At 36.4% G+C, this 24,285-nt stretch overlaps 1 long non-coding RNA gene across 1 annotated transcript in view; it reads left to right on the top strand.

Moving 5' to 3' along the window:
- Nucleotides 1-20,778, top strand: part of LOC106055380 (uncharacterized) — an 82,092-nt gene extending 61,314 nt beyond the window's left edge. Inside the window, exons 3-4 of the long non-coding RNA XR_008776633.1 lie at nt 12,256-12,402; nt 13,641-20,778. This is a non-coding gene — a long non-coding RNA (uncharacterized LOC106055380). The remainder of the gene's footprint in view (nt 1-12,255; nt 12,403-13,640) is intronic.
- Nucleotides 20,779-24,285: the final 3,507 nt, after the last annotated feature.

Below are 24,285 nucleotides of genomic sequence, written 5' to 3'. Positions count from 1 at the left end.
CTATAATAACACCACTATGAACTTTGAACTGCTCTAGATGGGACTCTAATTGAAAGCAAATATAAAAAGATCAACCATTAAATGATTTCTGGTCGAGTTTGTCTGAAGAGTACTACAATATTCTAAAACAAAGTATTGTTATCTCACTTCCCTTTCATAACCTCTATTTGTGCGAAGCAGAATTTTCTTATTGTAGTGAAAGAAAAGACAAGGTCTAGTAACAGACTTGACACACCAGATAGTGAAAGAAAGGACAAGGTCTAGTAACAAACGTGACACAAAAGATAGTGAAAGAAAAGACAAGGTCTAGTAACAGACTTGACACACCAGATAGTGAAAGAAAAGACAAGGTCTAGTAACAGACTTGACACACCAGATAGTGAAAGAAAAGACAAGGTCTAGTAACAGCGTTGACACACCAGATAGTGAAAGAAAAGACAAGGTCTAGTGACAGACTTGTCACACCAGATAGTGAAAGAAAAGACAAGGTCTAGTAACAGATTTGACACACCAGATAGTGAAAAACAAGGTCTAGTAACAGACTTGACACACCAGGTAGTGAAAGAAAATTCAAGGTCTAGTAACAGACTTGACACACCAGGTAATGAAAGAAAAGACAAGGTCTAGTAATAGACTTGACACACCAGATAGTGAAAGAAAAGACAAGGTCTAGTAACAGACGTGACACACCAGATTGTGAAAGAAAAGACAAGGTCTAGTAACAGACTTGACACACCAGATAGTGAAAGAAAAGACAAGGTCTAGTAACAGACGTGACACACCAGATAGTGAAAGAAAAGACAAGGTCTAGTAACAGACGTGACACACCAGATAGTGGAAGAAAAGACAAGGTCTAGTAACAGATTAGACACACCAGATAGTGAAAGACAAGGTCTAGTAACAGACGTGACACACCAGATAGTGAAAGACTTGACACACCAGATAGTGGAACTCACCTTACCTTAACAGATTTGACACACCAGGTAGTGAAAGAAAAGACAAGGTCTAGTGACAGACTTGACACACCAGGTAGTGGAAGAAAAGACAAGGTCTAGTAACAGATTAGATACACCAGATAGTGAAAGACAAGGTCTAGTAACAGACGTGACACACCAGATAGTGAAAGAAAAGACAAGGTCTAGTGACAGACTTGACACACCAGATAGTGAAAGAAAAGACAAGGTCTAGTGACAGACTTGACACACCAGATAGTGAAAGAAAAGACAAGGTCTAGTGACAGACTTGACACACCAGGTAGTGAAAGAAAAGACAAGGTCTAGTAACAGACTTGACACACCAGGTAGTGAAAGAAAAGACAAGGTCTAGTAACAGACTTGACACACCAGATAGTGAAAGAAAAGACAATGTCTAGTGACAGACTTGACACACCAGGTAGTGGAAGAAAAGACAAGATCTAGTAACAGATTAGACACACCAGATAGTGAAAGACAAGGTCTAGTAACAGACGTGACACACCAGATAGTGAATAAAAAAAGACAAGGTCTAGTGACAGACGTGACATGCCAGGTAGTGGAAGAAAAGACAAGGTCTAGTAACAGATTAGACACACCAGATAGTGAAAGACAAGGTCTAGTAACAGACGTGACACACCAGATAGTGAAAGACTTGACACACCAGATAGTGGAACTCACCTTACCAATATCGTGCATGATTCCAAGTAGTTCTGCTCGTCAAAGACTCAATACAATGAAGGTGATCCAACCTTAATTTGTCTCATACTTTTATGTGTATTTTAGTTTAGTTTTATGCTTGAAATTAAAATTTAGAATATAGTTAATTTTTTTATTTAAGCAAACAGGAAATAATCCAACCTAAAAAATAATTGAAGTGTTCCACAGTTCCACTCAAGGCTCAAAATTAGCGAAATGTTTTGTTTAATAAATGTCGGGAAACACTGTTCTACGTGTTAATAGGTATCTTAGTTATTGGGTTAGTGAGGACCGAACTCACAGGGATGCATCTAAGTACTCTGAAACAGTAAATACCAAGCACCTCCTGATAATTCAACATACTAACTAAACAGTAACAGGACACATTACGCTTGACTGCTCTTTCATCATTGCAGGCGGGTGAAGGGCGAATCTCTCATTCCCTGCCTCTGGGTAAAATTCTTCCCTTTGGTCAAGAATGATATAAGAGTGCAAGCTTGACCCTTAATGGACATTCTAGAGGTAAGTAAATACTAAGCTTGGTCTGACAATAAAAAGATGTACCTTGGACTACAGCTCATAAGTGCTTGGACTGTGCCCAACTTGGCCTAAAGGGCAACACAAAGCTTTGGCCTAGGCCTAATACAAACTTGACACTCTTGCTAGTTGAATTAAATAGATTTTCCAAACTTGCAGATAGTTCTACAAGTTATCATTCATCTCCGGTGGCAATAGTACCGTAATAGAGAGGACACAAGTTACAAATGAACATTATCTTTTTTTTTTGTTCACATGTGGAATCATTCACTGATTAGATGGTACCAGATTACAAGAGCTATGTGTGTCTAAAAGTGTCCTTGCCAAACGTGTTAGCCATCGATCAAAACATGACAAACGATGGAACACTAAACAGAAGGTAACCCTAGACCCCAAGACCCCCAGACCAAAACTGATGACAGCGAAAACATTCTCCTTCACGATGTAGTGTGATGTATCTATAAGCACTCTGCTATTTCTCACTGAACTAGAAAACAAAGCCAGACTACACAAGAAACAGACGGAGAGAGCAGAAGGACATGTGTTTGGATTTTGAGTGAATAATAAAAAGTATAGATCATAATGCGTGGAAATAGACTTAAGTATGTTGTTTTATATTAAAATGGTTGTTCATTGTAAAATATATCTTTTTTTTAAATAGAATATTTGGTTTCAAATGTCTTAAATGGTCTTACTGTCTTCATTTAAAGTTTAAAAAACAAAAAAAAAAAAGACAAAGAGAACTCTAAGCTGAGATTGTCTAGCGGGTCATTGTGACATGAACTGTTCTGGACGTGCCTATCAAGTGGGATCACTCCAGGTCATTTTAGTTCGCACGACGCTAAAGACTTTGTCCATTACAAGATCAATGCTTGACTGTAACTTTTACTTTCAGCAATGTCCTGGATGATTTGCTTCCTGTCAACCTTTTGGATTCTCAAGATCTTCTCTCTCTTAGACTTCTGCGTTTAGCTAAACATAGTGTCCAGACAGACGAATCGATACATTTGTTTTACAGCTCGGCCATCAGCCATTGTTCCAATGCATATGAAATAGAGAGGCTGCTGGAGAGTTCCGCTATCACCTAGTGTCATCTCTTGACCTCATGTTCAGATTTGAGGCAATTGACCTTAAAATGAGCATTGGACGTTTTGTTTCGTGGGATGCTGTTAGGATTAGCTCGTATTTTGTTTTTTTAGGTTTATGTTCACAAGAAAATGTTGATTTGGCGTAACGGAAATGGATTTTAAAATACGGAAGATATTTAGCTTTTTAAATGTGCGTTGTATTGAAGTGTTGGGACCCACAAGATTTAGTTTTAGAACATAAATTAAAGCTAGCGTCAAAGTCAAGTATTGTTGGCAAAATGGTGTCAGAAGTGCAGTTATAAAACAGCCTACTTACTTTATACTTAAAATATTTCTGATTTAAAAGGCAACGTTCAATTAAGGTTTATGTATATTCTTATTTAAAAAGGGTAGCAGAGGGTATTTTAACATCTTTGTGGTTTCTAGCAAACAAAGAGAAAAAAACAGTTTAGAAAGTATAACATTAGCAAACATATTTCTGTCTATGTAATGACCAGTAATGACTTAGTCCTAGAGCTTCAATGTTGTTTTTTTTTAAATTTCAAACTGCAAGCTTAAACTTTTCAACTTGTAGCGAGATTCCTCAAAAAGGTTCGTCAACATTGGCAATTTTACCTTTTATATATTCAATTTTCAACATCGATATTTAAAAGCATATCTAAAAGCATAGTTTTAGATAGCTCATTTGATTATAGTAAATTAACTTGAAGTTAATGCGAAATAATGATCATGGGAAATGAACGAGAGATTAAATGATAAAATTAAAAGTTTGATTACAAAATGAAACAAACAAAACAATTGTTAATTATATCCCGAAACGCCAAACCGTGAAAAAAAAAGAATTCCAACACCAAGACTTCATGTTGACTGTCTTAAATATATAGCATACAATCAAGTAGACACAATGTAGACATAATGTAGACACGATGTAGACATAATGTGTGTTGCAGAGGCGTAGTGAGGGGGACAAGAGGAGGGACCAAAAATAAAGTATTGTATATACATTCTGAGGTTATTTGTGTTATATTATTATTAAATACTTTTCAGTCATAATCATACAAGCTAAAATAAGCAAAACAAAACAAAAATAAACCTTAACAAAAAAAAAAAGCATACTAGCGTGTGATGATAGGAAAATCACTGCCACATAACTCAATACTGCAGGAATAAACTCCCGTTTTCTATATAAAAATTAGTTAATTACCACTAATTGATTAACTAATTGGTTGATATTTTTATTGAAAAATAATAATAATAATAATCTTTATTGTCCGTAAGGAAATTTGTCTTACAATGTGTGCATGACACCAAACAAAAAACATTCTAACTATACAAAAAAAGCGTACATTCACACCAGACTCACTCATAATTTACATGTGACAAAGTTTATATCACATTGTTTCTATACCAAACAAAATAAATATTACCAATAATTAATTAATTATTTTCTTTTAATTGGTTAATTTTTTTTAGTTAGTTATAGCAAATAATTGTGTAAAGTTTCAACTTGATCCGAAAATGGCGTGGGAAAGATAGCGTGTAAAAGAAATGTACCAGACAGACAGACAGACAGAGTTGATATCAGCTTTGTTACAAGCAAAATAAAAATTTGAAAACAAAGCTTATATTAATTGTAACTGTAGCAATTAGTTTGGATCTTTCATGTAATTACATTTGTAATAGGCCTAGACTCTTGACTAACAATAATAAATCTGTGTGTTTAGATATTATTTTTACCAATTGTTTTTTGTTTAGCACTATTGCAGGCTTTTAGCTTTCTCAATGCGCTTTGATCCTATCACTTGTCTGGACCAGTTGGAAAGGGGCAGCAAGAGGGGGCGTGTTTATGTTCACGTGATCGCTTTTCAACTGCAATGAATAAATGTGTAAAAAGCTGTACGACTTGAATTCGAACTCAGAATTCAAGCCTCTTCAAGCCAATACACTAGCCACTGTGTCGACGAAGTGCTTGTGAAAATAGAAGGCTTTATAGCTATCTATTGTTAGTTTCAAACCTTCAAGCGACAACTTAATTCTCTACACAAAGTATTAAGGGTTAAGTTCAATTGTTTCCCTTGTTCGATACCAAACAAAATAATTCATATAAGAATAATTCATTATCTAACTGGTTAAAGTTTTTAAATTGTTTATTGTTTTGTCAGGTACAAGAAATAATTGTGTGCAAAATGTCAACTTGATCCGAGCTTGGGTGTGGGCAAAATAACGTGTACAAATATTGTACCAGACAGACAGACAGAGCCAGTAGATATAAGATTTGTAAAACATTTTGAAACCTGATCACACTTAGAAACAGTTTAAAAACATGTCCAGATTTAGCAACTGTTTGATGTAATACGTCCATTATTCAATCTCAAGCTTTGTCACATTCGATTCTTGGCCAAAACAAAAATACAAGCAAAAACTTTTGGTCTGACTTTATCTCCAGATCTCATTGCAGTGCAGTTGGAACTTTGAAGTAATAAAATGTCCACCTGGGTCAATAGTATTTCCCTAGAAACTGAAAACATTGCCGAGTGTTTACTTCGAGATAACGAGGACACGACGAGATGATCTCAAGACCACTATGACAAGTTTCATTCTAATCAATGTCCCGAGATAGCTTTTAGTTTTAAGAAACAACACAGATTTCTGCTCATCAATGATTAAAGTGATAAAGCTGTTTTATTGAAACTCCGGGATAAAGCCCAACAGCGACCAGAGTTATCTTACTCAACAAAACCTTTTGATGGAGTTATCTTCCCTTTGCCTTTCCCGTTATAAAAATATCAATAGAAGAGAACATGGGATAGTATATTGAACATGGGATAGTACATTCAACATGGGAAAGTACATTGAACATGGGATAGTACATTCAACATGGGATAGTACATTGAACATGGGATAGTACATTCAACATGGGATAGTACATTCAACATGGGAAAGTACATTGAACATGGGATAGTACATTCAACATGGGAAAGTACATTGAACATGGGATAGTACATTCAACATGGGATAGTACATTCAACATGGGAAAGTACATTGAACATGGGATAGTACATTCAACATGGGAAAGTACATTGAACATGGGATAGTACATTCAACATGGGATAGTACTTTCAACATGGGATAGTACATTGAACATGGGATAGTACATTCAACATGGGATAGTACATTCAACATGGGATAGTACATTCAACATGGGAAAGTACATTGAACATGGGATAGTACATTCAACATGGGAAAGTACATTGAACATGGGATAGTACATTGAACATGGGATAGTACATTCAACATGGGATAGTACATTGAACATGGGATAGTACATTGAACATAAGATAGTACATTCAACATGGGATAGTACATTCAACATGGAATAGTACATTGAACATGGGATAGTACATTGAACATGGGAAAGTACATTGAACATGGAATAGTACATTGAACATGGGATAGTACATTCAACATGGGATAGTACATTCAACATGGGATAGTACATTCAACATGGGATAGTACATTGAACATGGAATTGTAAATGTAACATGGGATAGTACATTCAACATGGGATAGTACATTCAACATGGGATAGTACATTCAACATGGGATAGTACATTGAACATGGGATAGTACATTGAACATGGGATAGTACATTGAACATGGGATAGTACATTGAACATGGGATAGTACATTGAACATGGGATAGTACATTCAACATGGGATAGTACATTCAACATGGGATAGTACATTCAACATGGGATAGTACATTCAACATGGGATAGTACATTGAACATGGGATAGTACATTGAACATGGGATAGTACATTGAACATGGGATAGTACATTCAACATGGGATAGTACACTGAACCTGGGATAGTACATTGAACATGGGATAGTACATTCAACATGGGATAGTACATTGAACATGGGATAGTACATTGAACATGGGATAGTACATTCAACATGGGATAGTACATTCAACATGGGATAGTACATTCAACATGGGATAGTACATTGAACATGGGATAGTACATTGAACATGGAATTGTAAATGTAACATGGGATAGTACATTGAACATGGAATTGTAAATGTAACATGGGATTGTAAATTTAACATGGAAATGTAAATTTAACATGGAATTATAAATTTAACACGGGATAATAAATTTAACATGGAATATTAAATTTAACATGACATTGTCAATTTAACATGGTAGTGTAAATTTATTTTTTAGAAATGTAAATTTAACATAGACCTTGAAAAACAAGAAAATGAAATGGTGACACTCAAACTAAACAAGGCTATTGAGTTTTAGATTAATAGAAGTTATGATGGTATCAATTGGATTTCGATGTCAATAAATGAAGTTATAGATGGAAGATGCGATACTTCGTATGGAGGACCTTTAGTGCATTTAAAATGAGTTTATACCTGAATAATGGAAAATGTAGATCAAGATATTAATAGATTGGTTATTAAGCCGCATACAATTTATTGGAATCACTTTGAATTGAGCAGGTTAGCAGCAGGTTAGCAACAGGTTAGCAGCAGGTTAGCCGTTCAAAAAGGAAGGTTCGAACACTGGAAGCGACATTTCTCTAAGTCCAAAGTTGAGTCTCAAGTTGTGATATAAAAAACAAACAATGTAACTGCATGTCATTTCTCTTCTAGATCCTATCAATCAGTTGTCATCGTTTGATTTTGTTTTTGAGACTCAAATAAATAAATAATAATAATAACAATAATAATAATAATAATGTTGATGTCAATGTCGGTTTGGATGACGTAGGGCATGAGATTCGCCAATGGGAAGAAAAAAAAACTCCACGGAAAATTCCCAGCTTTATAAAATGGGGACAACATTGACAAGGCTGCTTCTTTAGCATGGCTCAGACCAGGTGGTCTCTACCCTGAAACAAGGCTGCTTCTTTAGCATGGCTCAGACCAGGTCATCTCTACCCTGAAACAAAGCTGCTTCTTTAGCATGGCTCAGACCAGGTCATCTCTACCCTGAAACAAAGCTGCTTCTTTAGCATGGCTCAGACCAGGTCGTCTCTACCCTGAAACAAAGCTGCTTCTTTAGCATGGCTCAGACCAGGTCATCTCTACCCTGAAACAAAGCTGCTTCTTTAGCATGGCTCAGACCAGGTCGTCTCTACCCTGAAACAAAGCTGCTTCTTTAGCATGGCTCAGACCAGGTGGTCTCTACCCTGAAACAAAGCTGCTTCTTTAGCATGGCTCAGACCAGGTGGTCTCTACCCTGAAACAAAGCTGCTTCTTTAGCATGGCTCAGACCAGGTCATCTCTACCCTGAAACAATGCTGCTTCTTTAGCATGGCTCAAAGCAGGTCGTCTCTACCCTGAAACAGAAGGCTTTGTTACAGCAATACAAGACAGAGTAATTAGGACAAAAAATTACGAGAAACATATCCTAAAACCCAATATTGTTGACAAATGCCAAAAATGTCAAAATGTTGTGAGTCAATTGAACACAGAAATAAGAGAGTGATCTTTCCTTTACTTCTTCTTCTCGTCCAAACTCTTGAGCGAAGAAGAGAAGTATATATATAGATATATAATTATGTTTATTATCCATGAGGAAATTTGTTTTACAATTGTGCATTACAAAAAAAAGTAATTAGAGTCAACAATATGTACGATAGCACACAAAGTATACATTCATAGCCCAGTCTCTCTTCAACATTACATGCGAAATTAACAACATAAAGTGACATTTTGTTCACCGATTTCATTGCCAAAAGAAGAAAAGAGTTTATGAGTCCATTTGTTTTTTGTGATCGGTGTCTTAGATCTTATCTGTGATAGTAAAGGGTTAAAGTCATGAATAAGAGGGCGATTTTTTATGTTAAGAATTTTCATAACTTTCTTAGCAATGTGTTTCTCAAATAGGTGTCCAAGAGCCATGTGTTTCTCAAATAGGTGTCCAAGAGCAATGTGTTTCTCAAATAGGTGTCCAGGAGCAATGTGTTTCTCAAATAGGTGTCCAAGAGAAATGTGTTTCTCAAATAGGTGTCCAAGAGCAATGTGTTTCTCAAATAGGTGTCCAAGAGCAATGTGTTTCTCAAATAGGTGTCCAAGAGAAATGTGTTTCTCAAATAGGTGTCCAAGAGAAATGTGTTTCTCAAATAGGTGTCCAAGAGAAATGTGTTTCTCAAATAGGTGTCCAAGAGCAATGTGTTTCTCAAATAGGTGTCCAAGAGCAATGTGTTTCTCAAATAGGTGTCCAAGAGAAATGTGTTTCTCAAATAGGTGTCCAAGAGAAATGTGTTTCTCAAATAGGTATCCAAGAGAAATGTGTTTCTCAAATAGGTGTCCAAGAGCAATGTGTTTCTCAAATAGGTGTCCAAGAGCAACGTGTTTCTCAAATAGGTGTCCAAGAGCAATGAGTTTCTCAAATAGGTGTCCAAGAGCAATGTGTTTCTCAAATAGGTATCCAAGAGAAATGTGTTTCTCAAATAGGTGTCCAAGAGCAATGTGTTTCTCAAATAGGTGTCCAAGAGCAATGTGTTTCTCAAATAGGTATCCAAGAGCAATGTGTTTCTCAAATAGGTGTCCAAGAGCAATGTGTTTCTCAAATAGGTATCCAAGAGAAATGTGTTTCTCAAATAGGTATCCAAGAGCAATGTGTTTCTCAAATAGGTGTTCAAGAGCAATGTGTTTCTCAAATAGGTATCCAAGAGCAATGTGTTTCTCAAATAGGTGTTCAAGAGCAATGTGTTTCTCAAATAGGTGTTCAAGAGCAATGTGTTTCTCAAATAAGTGTCCAGGTTTGTTGCTCAGTTAAAAAATCTGCTTCTATCCATTGTTATTTAATGCTAGGCAGAAAATATATACAAGGTCTTTAGAAGTTTGTATAAGTTGATTTAAGAGAGAGAGAGAGAGAGAGAGAGAGAGAGAGAGAGAGAAAGAAAGAGAGAGAGGGCGGTGGTGAAAAAGAGAGAGAGAGAGAGAGAGAAAATTGGTATAAAAATGTATTATGTAAAGATGTTGTGAATCGAATCTTTGGTATGATGATGAAACTAATGTTAGCCAGAAGGCTATGTAAATGAACTGACCAGTGTCTAGTTAGATCAATATGCCACCACTAATGAATGCATCTCTTGCAGCGACACGTTCCTTCACAGAACTTTGAGTTGACTTTTGTTTTGTAATTAGAGGGAAGTAATCCTTCTCTTCGTCTAATAAGAGTCACAATTCTTTACTCCCCTTCATTTCCTTTTTAGTCGTGCACCAACCTATGTATGTTTTACACTAACAAATCAATAATATCAGTGGTTCCCAAATTCATAACGGCACGTACTTTATGTTCTGCAAAATAGAAAGAAGGAAGGCAGTCAACAACTTCTGTACAATAATTTTATAATACAAAATATAGAAATGAGATCTTCTCTAACGGTGATATCCTTGTTCGAACATCGGTTGTAGTTTCTCATTTGTAAATATTTCAATAAGCTTCTACTGAATTCATCTGGGCTCATCTTTCTATGTCCGAGCGCTAAAGAGTCCAACACCCTGTCAAGTAGATCTAAATGAAGAATGTCTTCAAATATTCAGTTCAGCTCTGCACTAAGATCTATTATGTGTCAACAGTAAGCATGCGAATCTTCATCTCTATTTGAAAATGTATAAAGATTTGGAAGCTGTAAACATCGTCTAGAGTTTTGTATTTACATAAAAAGATTTACAACAAAAGCAGATAAAGCGCTTTGTAGTTTCAAATTAATTTCGTTTAATTTTGTATATATGCTATGTCATTTTTCTGAATTACTTCAATGGTGCTCCGAATAGTGTCCCAGCGCTGAATCAAAGAAAGCATAAGATAGATTTGAACGTACATTTCTAGATGGCCCACATACTTCTGTGTGAGATAGATTTGAACGTACATTTCTAGATGGCCCACATACTTCTGTGAGAGATAGATTTGAACGTACATTTCTAGATGGCCCACATACTTCTGTGTGAGATAGATTTGAACGTACATTTCTAGATGGCCCACATACTTCTGTGTGAGATAGATTTGAACGTACATTTCTAGATGGCCCACATACTTCTGTGTGAATTATAAACGTACATAGTCTTCCTCATTTTCCTAACCAAATTGAGCGAATGCTCTTTTGATGAAGGCATTCCTTTCAATTTGACTCACTACTCTTAGAACCTAATCTAGTGATTCCTACAAAAACTCACTTTTTGTTTCGGGGGGGGGGGGGTAAACAATGTCTATAGACGTCAAAAAGTAGTAAATATGTATTCGGTCCAGTAAGTACACGATGGTCATTATCCTGGTCTCAGTGTGGCACTATTGTAGAAATGTCTGTTACACTAAATGTCATTCCCAGTAGTCGAGAGGTCGGAGACAGATGTCAACAACAGATAGTCGCATTTTTATTTTATGAGTTTTCATGTCCTAGACAGGCTGCGGAGTACCCAGCAAGGCAATAGAGCCCAGTCTGACCAACAAGGCTGTAGACACCAGTCTGACTAACAAGGCTATAGACGCCAGTCTGACCAACAAGGCTATAGACACCAGTCTGACTAACAAGGCTATAGATGCCAGTCTGACCAATGAAAAAATGTGGCATCACGCCGTTATTATAGAAATAATTTCTAGGATTCCGAATTGGCGTATCGTTGCGTTTTGCCTTAATTTAAACTGTAAAAAATATTTATATTGCGACAATTAAAATGTTTGAATAAATTCTTATTCGGTTGTCCGCACTACTTATCCTCGATGGACAAGTAACAAAAAAAAAAAAACAACCTTCCAATGGAAAAACAATAGGTGAGACAGTAGACAAGGAAAAAATATTATAAAAAAATAAAATGAATCAGCTGCCTTATATGGCGAACTTTTAAGCCACACCCTCGTTCAAACTACAAACATTACTTGTAAACACACTAATTGTTACTGCATTATTTGTGTTCCTATTTCTCTTCCCAGTTTCCGGTTTGGCTTGTGTCCAGTGTGTTTCATTGAACACCCCAGATTGTCAGTATGGCGACATCCCGGCCACTCCATGTACTGGTCAGCATAAAAACGCCAAGTACTGTTTCAAGACTCGTGCAAAGATTGTCCCCACTGGCCACGGTAAGTATTACGTAACTTCCTGTTAGATAAAACAAATAGTCTATTTTTAGTTTCCTTTCTCTCCTCTTCTGGCCCTTGGGAAAAGAAGAACTTTGAAGAATTTGTCTCAGCATATGGAATAATAAATGTTCCTTTATTTGTTTATCTTTCTGAGTATTTTGTTTGGTTGTGTTTGTGTTTCTGTATGGTATTGGTAAGTCAAGCTGCTGTTAACAAACATCTGTCTAGGAATACAAATTTAGGAACTTTTGAAAACAATATAGCAATTAACACTTTGTATACAAACAAAATAAATACTTTAGATCAGTGATGCCCAACCCCCATCAGCTTGCGTAACAAATAAATTCTCCACACTCTTGTCACGGGCCACATCATTGCAAAACTAAAAATGTAATAGAACAGACGACATTTTGATTAGAAACAAGTTGTATCCAACATTATTTCTATAGCAACTAGTTGGATGTTCCAAGTTGTATCCAACATTATTTCTATAGCAACTAGTTGGATGTTCCAAGTTGTATCCAACATTATTTCTATAGCAACTAGTTGGATGTTCCAAGTTGTATCCAACATTATTTCTATAGCAACGAGTTAGATGTTCCAAGTTGTATCCAACATTATTTCTATAGCCACTAGTTGGATGTTCCAAGTTGTACCCAACATTATTTCTATAGCCACTAGTTAGATGTTCCAAGTTGTTTTATCGAAACCAAAGTCTGAATGGCAGGATGCAATGAAAAAACTCTATTGAAATAGAAATACTTTCTATAGGTTGTACAAAAAGTAAAAATCTGGCCACTTTTTAATGTTTACACTCAAAGCCAAGATTTTGTTTGTTCAGTTTACTCATTCTCAAATGTTGAACAGCAAACTACCACTCACGTTGTTACCAAGTTGACTAAAAATGTCAAGGACACGATTCGGTGATCTCTTTAATGTTATTGATTACGCATTTCCATTTATTGTATTGTGGACAATAGACCTTCATCGCCCGCAAGCAGTATTTTGGTATCACTGCTTTAGATCAAATGTTAGTTGTGTACAGACATATATAGTAATAGAAAGAGAGATAACATAGATATAGGTAGATAGACTCTTAATTCGTACATGTATTTTCTAGCTCATGGAGTATATTGTTATTGATTTTGTTTCTATGTTTCTTCTAATTAGTTCAGATTGCTGTAAATAAACACAGTGCTTACCGATACTGCCCTTCTCTTTCCAAACTCTCTCCCCAGGTGAGGTCGTTAGCCGAGGATGTACTGACCTCCTCCAGAGTAACTGTACAGAGCAGCTTGTCGGAGGGGAATTCTACTGGAAGTGCTACTACTCTTGCTCTGAAGACGGCTGCAACAGATCCCCCCTCACGATCAAGGCGGCGAACTTTGCTATGGTCTTTGTCGTCTCAAGCTTCACTGCTGCCTTACTTTCATGGGGAAAGGATCTTCTCTCTGTTCTGGACTAAAGCAATAGAGAAGAATATCTAGTCTTTTTGTTGCTATGGGCAAGATGTTTCTGAACGATTTATTATAGAAACATTGTAAGGAAATGAATGGGGAATTAGAAGAAGATCACAGAACAAGAGGAAGCATGCTTCAACTCAATTGGCATTTACATAAGCAAATGTTGATCCACTATTTTGGATACAGCTGATTCAATTCTTGTTCACAAGTAATGTTGGGCATTAATCTTTGACAACTTTGGAGTAATTTGTTATTTAGTGAACTTTTAGATTGGCTGCTAACTAACAGCGGCGAGGTGTCGAAACATGTTTTCATGTGTCTACAGAGGTTTAAGTGTCTCCAATTTAATTAAGAGTGTCCACTTCAATCAAGTATGGCCATTCTAATCAGAACTATACACTCGATCATAGAAGTTTCATCTTTTATTACCGATTACATAAGGCCATTGCATATTTGCGAATTCTTCAGAGGCTGAAAACTATAAATAGTCATAATTTGCTTTATATTTGGTCAATAGGCCGCCCCATTACGTGTAGGCTTCTAATGTACTCTAGTAACTCTCCAATATATGAACATTGTACATATCTAGCTCCACTTGGATCAAGCAAAGTTGTTTCTAGATGTTACATATCCCCACAAACTATCATTCAATGGAACTGGTTCAACGCAGCTCCATTATGTACTCTAGACAGAAATTGCAAGAGAGAAAGGCGTCACGGGCTAGATATGACCCGAGGACCGTAGTTAGATCATCATTGGGTTAAATGGTCCTTGCTAAATATACACAATTAAATTTGATATGATGAATTTATGATATGTTTGTGAAACTTGTCTACTTGTTTTTTGCAATGTTCAGTTAAACCTGCATCGCAGTATATCTTTTTTTTTTAAAGCTCATTTGTACAGTATTTATAGCATAAACAATTTCTAAAAATTTTTGCCAGAACATGTGGATAATGAAACAGACAGACAGGCAGGACAGAAAGACAAAAAAAAAAAAAAAAAAACAGACGCAAAATGATGGTGTCATTTTTTTCAAGAAACAAAATTTATATTGTATATGTTTATTAATCAATATTAATATTTGAAAACTGATAAAAAAAGGGGAACCTTATTAACAATTTTTAAAAAGTACAACTTCAAATTATGACATTGAATACAGAGTTTGCAACAACAAAAAAATCGCCTGCAGAAAATTAGCTTAAAACATTTTCTTGCGTAAAACATTTTAATACTTCTACGCCAACGCGATTCTACCCGTCTTTACTGTATCGAAATGTTTTCCCAGGCTCTGTACCATTGTTTGATGTAGCCTAAGTCTTCTACGTGACCAAAGCAGGACTGCTGCAATGCTTGTCGCTCAACTCCAAATATGATCTTGCGACAATTAGGCGCATTACAGTAGACGCTCAATCTTCAGTATCGGCATTTAAAGCTCAACTCAACATGTTGTGTGAGCTGTAGACGCCAGTAGAGTGCATTTCAGAAACTCAGAAAGTAAGAAAGTCAGAAACTTAGAAACTCAGAAATAACAAGGTCCCGAGGACGTGGTGGATGAGTGGTTAGGCGCTTGGCTTCTAAACCTGGGGTCCTGGGTTTAAATCTAGGTGAAGATTGGATTTTGAATTTCGGATTTTTAGGGCGCTCCTGGGTCCACCCAACTCTAATGGGTACCTGACTTTAATTGGGGAAATTAAAGGCAGTTGGTCGTTGTACTGGCGACATGACACCCTGTTCGCTAAAAGATGGCCAAAGAAACAGTCTTAAACATGACCTTAAAATGATCTGCCCTATAGATCGCAAGGTATGCAAGGGTTTCGCCGAAGGAACTATCTAACCTAAGCGATTGTACCATATAGTCTAGGATCTCTGAATTCTGCCGACAACTGTTGACTGCTGAATGAGATATGTCAATGCCTTGCTTGTTATTTGAAATTCTCTGTATTTACATGCCTAGATGACTAAATTTGTCCACAATTTTTAATATTGGTGAGATGATGGAGAGGTCAACCGAGTGATTATGTTCTCTCTTTTTTTTTTTACAACTAAAAACAAGCGAACATGTTTTTAAACAAACAACATTTACAGACGCATACACAGAATAATCCGTGTAATAACATGAATTCCTGTCAATATAAAGCTATCAATTTCCGTGTGCATAATGCAACAAAACTAGAAGACAGCGATTCAAATAAAGGTTGCATCCCTTTGTCAGGTTGCAAGGTTTTATTTATCTCAGTTTCTTCCCTTGTCTTCCCCGCTTCCCGCAACCCTTTCCATCCCTTCCCCACCTCGACTCCCTTTATGTTCTTAGCATTGAACTCCTCCAACCCGATCCTTCCCCCCCCGCGTATGACATCTCCCGGGACAGTAGGGAGAATAGATTAAATTAACTGTTCAAGACAAGACGCTCTCTCTCTCACTCACGCAAGCACATACACAGGTGGAGAGAAGAAACAACGTACAAATATATCGAGACACCCCAACAAATTTGTTTGTATATAAAACATCCATCTGGTATAGAAAACATCGTATTCTGGTTGCTTACACTCGATACCCGTACAACAGTAAAACTCTAAATGAAAAAGTCTGAACCTTAAAGGAACGAATTTTTCTTGATGTCAGCATCTTGTATTTTAAAATGAAAACAACAGCTGAAATCTTTTTTTTTTTAATGAGACCACTAATTGCAGTAGTTATTGATCGGTCGTTGGATTGTAGTGACATATGCCGAGAAAACCACTAGCCCTATACTATTTTTAAGTATAGAACTTGAAATAGATTGAATTTATTTATTTTGTGAACAAAATTAAATAGAATTTTTATTATAATATAGACAAAATCAACTTGTGATGGAATGTAGTAGACGTTAGTCAAAGATGGTATTTTGAACAAAATCTAATTCACAACAAACACACTCCCGTTTCTTTGGGTCGTCTCTCGTTCTTAACATAAATTATGGCAGAGCCGTTTATCTTGCATCATTCTACAAAACTAACAATTAATGCTCCCTTTCTTCATCATCGCCATGAAAACCCACACTCCCTAACAGTAATGCGCATATCAAAACGTGTGGACGTGAATCTCAAGTAGGCCTACTCTCTAACGGTATCTCTCTGAACTGGAGCAGCTCGTGCTCATTAAGAATATATAAACTAGTTTACAGAGAGCAGGAAGTTTTCTAATGTCTTATCAATCGTCAGAAATACAGAGCCATTAGTGCGTCTTGTAAGACTTATTGATTATGTGATGCCAGCTTCTCAACTTTTTTAAAAGCATTCACAAGTCTCCTTAGCTCAGCCGTCTGATGAACCTGTAGTATGTCTTTTAAATTCTAAGTCTAAGTGGTTCTCTCTGTTTTAAAGTTTCGCAATCCAGCCATATCTTTTCGCGGATATGGCTGTATATTAGCCAAGAGTTGCACAACTTACGACCCGCGGGTCACATTACCAGCACGTGACAAGATGCTATACGGACCCTCGTAGAGTCTCGGTTATTTTCGAATCGACGATTTTTTTCGGTAATGTGGCCCGTGACGTGTGTGATGGGAGATCGCATAGGTTGCAGCCAAAAACAGGTTGGCACTAGTGTTTTAGTCCTTATATTTGGTCCTCAACCATCTATCCTGGTCCTCAACTCTGTGGTCAGGAGATTTTATGGGCTACAACCCAAAACAGGTTGGCACCACCATTTTGGTCCTTATATTTGGTCCTCAACCATCTGTCCAGGTCCTCAGCTATGTGGACGTCCTATCCAGCCAATGCCATCTTTTAGGGTGAACAAAATATTTGTAGTTGTACATGTTTGATAAATCATCTGCCACTCAAACCAATGCCTTCAGTGTCCGAAAATGTCAGTTGTTAGTAAGGGATAGATGGCTTTCAGCGTCCGAAATGGTCAATTGTTAGTAAGGGATAGATGGCTTTCAGTGTCCGAAAAGGTCAGTTGTTAGTAAGGGATAGATGGTTTTCAGTGTCCGAAAAGGTCAGTTGTTAGTAAGAGATAGATGGCGTTCAGTGTCCGAAAAGGTCAGTTGTTAGTAAGGGATAGATGGCGTTCAGTGTCCGAAAAGGTCAGTTGTTAGTAAGGGATAGATGGCTGTCAGTGTCCGAAAAGGTCAGTTGTTAGTAAGGGATAGATGACTTTCAGTGTCCGAAAAGGTCAGTTGTTAGTAAGAGATAGATGGCTTTCAGTGTCCGAAAGGGTCAGTTGTAAGTAAGGAATAGATGGCTTTCAGTGTCCGAAAGGGTCAGTTGTTAGTAAGGAATAGATGGCTTTCAGTGTCTGAAAGGGTCAGTTGTTAGTAAGGAATAGATGGCTTTCAGTGTCCGAAAGGGTCAGTTGTTAGTAAGGAATAGATGGCTTTCAGTGTCTGAAAGGGTCAGTTGTTAGTAAGGAATAGATGGCTGAGGTCCAATAAAAGGAATAAAACATTGGTTCCTAACCTGTTTCGGACTGAAGCCCTTAATTCTCCTGACCAAAGAGTTACATACTTTTAATACGTTTTTTTTTTCACGCGTCACCTGTTCATGTTTTAATATTACTATTGCTTTGCTATATAGCTCAATCACTACATGGTCAGAGACTGTTACAGAACATTTGACGTCAAATTTGTTTTCTATCACCATATTTAAAAAAAAGTATTTAATAGAGATATCATTCTTATAAGACATTTTATCTACGCAATTAAGTTAAAGTTTTCTTCGAATTGCAATCCTGTAATAATTCGGTACCATGAGCAAGTTCAGAGATGATCAATGTTTACTTTAATTCAATCAAATCCTTTTTCCAGTGACATAAGTGTGTAGTCTACTACATTAAGCTAGTACTAAATCATGCTTTTGGTCACATTTGTACAACGGAACAACTGAAAAAACTAAAAACAGTCAACGCTATGTATGACTCTTTATTGTTTATGTTTTTTTTTTTTTCACGAATGCATCATAACAAATGAATATATTATATATAATAATATAATCACTGTAATTACCCTATTATTTGATTACAATAAAATCATTATGAAAAAGATTTTATTGTGAAATATAATAGGTTGTTAATAATTATAACTATATTTTTGTGTGTTCTAAGTAGACCGCTAGGAGATAATGCCAGTCTCGGCATAGCTTCTGATGTGTCAGGTTTAAAGCCACTGAGGCCAGTATTCAATATTTCTACCTTGTATATGTTGCTTATTTTGTGTATTATTTGCTAACTTATAAAAAGACCTACACTTTACCTACGTTTCGTCATTTTACAAAATATGTCAGCAAAATATGTCAGCATACTATGTCAGCATACTATGTCAGCATACTATGTCAGCATACTATATCAGCATACTATGTCAGCATACTATGTCAGCATACTATGTCACAGCGATGATTTCAGAAAGTTTGGGTTAGGCCTATCAAAATTTTGTTTTTGAATCAACAATTTTTCTTTAAATTAAAAAGTTGTCTTTAAATCACTGTTCCATCCCGAGACGTCACAATCCTCTTTCAGATTTTGTCTATATCCGAACTCTCCTATACAAGAATCACTTTAGATCATTTCTTTATGCTCTATATTGAAGAGGGTAACAAAAAAATCTGCAAGCGACTAGATTGCCCTTTGAGGACACTAGATGAAACTATTTTGTTGACATTTTCACAAAACCGGCAAGCCATAACAGAATCCCGAGACTGGCATTAAGAAAACTTGACTCCCTAATGACTTGATTGGTACCAATGGAATCCCCCCTCTTCTGCCAGTGACCTATATCTTACTGTTGCTACTGGTGTTTTAAAACATTTAATTATATCTCTGTAAACAAAGTTTATAAAGGAGAGCCACAACCTCCTCTAATGCTACTAAGACAAAGAACGTAATTCCTACGTTGTCTGATGGAGACATAGGATCCAGACACACACACAAATAAATAAATAACAAAACTTTAGTTGGAGCTGATGTCATAACAGTGTCGATAATCAGACAAGGCAAGATTTTTTTTTTCTTCTACTTTTTACAATGGAAATTCTAAATAGATAGAGCTTCTCAATCTTATCATTTTGTAATGCAATAATAAAAAAAAAGTCTATCAACAATGAGATTTGGCTTGTAAACCCTTCCCCCCCCCCCTACCAAGGGTGAAGAGAATAAAACATAGGTCATTTATAGAGAAGTTTTAATCTTGAAGATCTTTTTTTTTTCATTTGAGATTTTTCTATGAAAAAAAGGACATTGATCATTTTGATCTGTCAAACAATAAAATGAATACATTACTGTATCAATATCTCCGAACGAACCCGAGTGTGGCTCTATTTGTGTATGCGCAAGTAACTATTTGATGTACTGTCCTGCATGGAACATAATAAGTCAAACTGCACACAAGTAGATAAATGTTTTATCAGCTGGTGGAGGGTGTTGAATCATGAGGGGAAAAAAGAACACTCCCAAGTCATCTTGGAGGCATTCAGAATTGCGAATGAATTCTGCGCGACTGCAGCTAAGTAGATTTCTAAAATCTTGCAGTACGTGCTGGCGAAAGACATTAAACGTCCTGGAGCTGAGAGACCTAGACATGACAATAAAATGTGCCTCAAGAGCTGAGAAATTGCTTTTATTATTGTGTCAAAAAGACAATAACAACATTTTCATTTTGGACAAAAGGGTAGAAATGTATTTTCCCCCTTGTCTAGAATTCAGTGTTCGTGTACAAATCTTTTCCCCCACTATTTTCCTAAGGGTACCATACAAGTTTTGATGGGGAGTCTAGTCTAAATGGCGGTCTACGCGGTAGATAATCCATGTTGATGTTATTGCAATGTTTAATATTTGAAGATATAATTCATGTGATCTACTTTTGTGTGTGTGTGTGTGTTGACGTCAGCTTTCTGTGTCTTTGTTTCAAGATTAAATTCAATGTTTTCAATCAAAACATGCGTTTGTTGTACTTTCTGATCTTTGAGAACATGTCATTTTACGAATACGTAGGCCTGTAACATGTCATTCTACGAATACGTAGGCCTGTAACATGTCATTCTACGAATACATAGGCCTGTAACATGTCATTCTACGAATTACGAATACGTAGGCCTGTAACATGTCATTCTACGAATACGTAGGCCTGAAACATGTCATTATACGAATAAGTAGGCCTGAAACATGTCATTCTACGAATACGTAGGCCTGTAATATGTTAGTGTTTACAAAAAGATTTATTTGCAAAGATCATTTGTAGGCCTTATTATCATCCTTGCAACACAAGCGACCATTTTAAACAGAGTAAAGTAAAAGTATAGTTTCCCTTTCAAACCTTGCGATCTATAGGGCAGATGATGTAATGGCCATATGTTTCTGTGGCCCACGGTTAACGTAGGTGTCATGTGACCAGCCCAACGACCAACCGCCTTTACTTTTCCCCATCTAATGTCAGGTACCCATTATGATGAAGCTGAGTGGACTCAAGAGACTACAGAAAGATCCCGAAATAAAAAATAATCTCAGTCTTCACCAGGATTCGAACCAGTTTCGGAAGCCAAACGCTTTACCACTCAGCCACCGCGCCTCCATTTCAAACAGAAGCATTTAAAATCTATGCTATTTGTTTACAATTTGATCAACGTTTCACGAAGCTGTTGCCGTGATAATACAGAAGTAACACTTTTAATTCAGTTCATTTTATATATTTTTTTTAAAGTAATTTCTGCGCATTTTGTTATGAAGATAAAAGGGAAAACAACAACAACAAAAAAAAAAAAACAAAAAAAAAACTTACATCTAAAACTATTGAAAAACCACTCGGGAATGCATTAGGTTATCTTGAATGAATGTGCATTCAATGTGGCTAAACGTGTAGGTCACATCTGAACTGCGTGGTCATGTGATACACTGCACTTCTTAAATGTTTGGGCTCCAAAACAAACCTTCAGTATTAGATTGTAAAAAAAAAAAAATAACTAGCAATTTTGCTACTAACAAACAAATCATTCCACCAGATAATATTTTTTTAAAGTAAAAAGAATTTTTGTTCTATTTAATCATTTCACTTCTAATTCATGCCTACTGCTGACACCACAAAACTGTAATAGCAATGTCAAGTTCTATCACAAAACTCTCAGGAGGTTAAAAGACACATTGTAATCCCCAAGCAGGACTTTATATAATAGGAGGCCCTAGGTGAAGTGAACCTGATGGCCCCAAATGAAATAGAAAAATAAAAACTAAACAACGAAAAAATAAAAATCAAATTAATTAAAAACCTCGTGTACTTCTAGAGTAACCATGGTTACAAGTTGAGCTTTTTCTTCTCTAAACAAAAATTGATTGAGTCCTGTGCGAGGTTCCGCCAACTGGAGGCCTTAGGCGGCTGCCTAGTTTGCCTATGCTTGAGGCCGACCCTGCACCAAGACTGGAAATGCTGTATAACAACCAGATTTATAGTGTAGAGTGTATGAGTGGTTTTCTTGGCAAGATGTCGAGTTTTATGGCAGATCAATAGACACTAGGGCAAAGTGAGAACACACTAGCTTCAGAACTGATTCTACCACTAGATCAATAGACACTAGGGCAAAGTGAGAACACACTAGCTTCAGAACTGATTCTACCACTAGATCAATAGACACTAGGGCAAAGTGAGAACACACTAGCTTCAGAACTGATTCTACCACTAGATCAATAGACACTAGGGCAAAGTGAGAACACACTAGCTTCAGAACTGATTCTACCACTAGATCAATAGACACTAGGGCAAAGTGAGAACACACTAGCTTCAGAACTGATTCTACCACTAGATCAATAGACAGTAGGCCAAAGTGAGAACACACTAGCTTCAGAACTGATTCTACCACTAGATCAATAGACACTAGGGCAAAGTGAGAACACACTAGCTTCAGAACTGATTCTACCACTAGATCAATAGACAGTAGGCCAAAGTGAGAACACACTAGCTTCAGAACTGATTCTACCACTAGATCAATAGACACTAGGGCAAAGTGAGAACACACTAGCTTCAGAACTGATTCTACCACTAGATCAATAGACAGTAGGCCAAAGTGAGAACACACTAGCTTCAGAACTGATTCTACCACTAGATCAATAGACACTAGGCCAAAGTGAGAACACACTAGCTTCAGAACTGATTCTACCACTAGATCAATAGACAGTAGGCCAAAGTGAGAACACACTAGCTTCAGAACTGATTTTACCACTAGATCAATACATACAAATGAAAACCATAGTTTCCAAATTGTTCAACTCATTTAAAAACAAGACATTAGAATGTTTAAAAATATTACAGAAAAGATAACAGACCAGGTCTATATTTTTAACAAGAAAAATATAAAAATACTTTTTCAAAAACAAAACTTATATTGATTGAAGGAAGAGCACGATCCAATTGCTGCCATATCTCTCAATATTGCACGTCTATTTCCCTTTTTTCAATACTAATTTATGTGTTGTCATCGACAATAATTGTGCAAAATTTTCACTTCATCTGAGAACAGGAAGTGGGAGAAAAAAAGGTGTCAAAAAATCCATCCAGACAGATTTGTAAAACGTAATCTATCTCAAAATCATTCAATTGTAACCAATGCATTTTTTTGCACTGTCTTCAATTATTATCGCCATCTATCCAAAGGATCAAATGTTACCCTATTTCTCTGGACACACGCATTCATCAAAACATTCCTCGTCTATCACAGAGGCGTAGTTAGCAAAGCACCCCTCCCTTTTTTTTCCCATGAACACCACATAGAAATATAGGTTTATAAATAAAAAGTATTTAATAATAATATAATACAAATAACCTTAAAATGTAGTACCCAACTAAAATATTTGAATAATAATTTTTTTTTGGCTCCTCTATGTCTGTGCGTGTGGCGTCGTGTCCCCCCCCCCCCACTACACCTCTGGTCTATCAGTAGGATTAATGGCTAATTAAGTCACCAAAAGGAAGGCAATGCATGCAAACACATTTTAAGGTAATGCTGGGAGCGACCAGAATATAATGCAAAAGTTTCAAGGTCAGAGCAGAGCGAAAGGCTCAAGGTCAGAAGTAGATTCAGACAAGGCCGAATCATCTTTCGATATTATTTGTATTCATGACGTCATTGTAGAGTCACCGAGGAAGCAAACTAGCGTACGGGAAGTAACCAACAGTCTGAACAACTAATACAGAAAACGACTTGACTCACTCGACTTTTTAAGAGAATATAATGATGCCGAAAAGCAAACACTGTCTTCAATTATTTTCGCCATCTATTTAAAGGGATATGAAATGTTACCAGATTTCTCTAGAGACACACTCATTACATTTTGAACGGGTCTTTCAAACATTTATCTGATATCAGTATGGCTTATAAAGTCACCAAAATGAGGAAGACAATGTATGCAAATGCATTTTAACTTCGACTATTCAGAAACAAGCAAAATATAAAAAATA

Source organism: Biomphalaria glabrata, chromosome 2, assembly GCF_947242115.1.
Source record: "Biomphalaria glabrata chromosome 2, xgBioGlab47.1, whole genome shotgun sequence".
Lineage (NCBI taxonomy): Eukaryota > Metazoa > Mollusca > Gastropoda > Planorbidae > Biomphalaria > Biomphalaria glabrata.
Note: the sequence above shows the minus strand (reverse complement) of the source record. Positions and strands in the feature narration are given on the sequence as shown.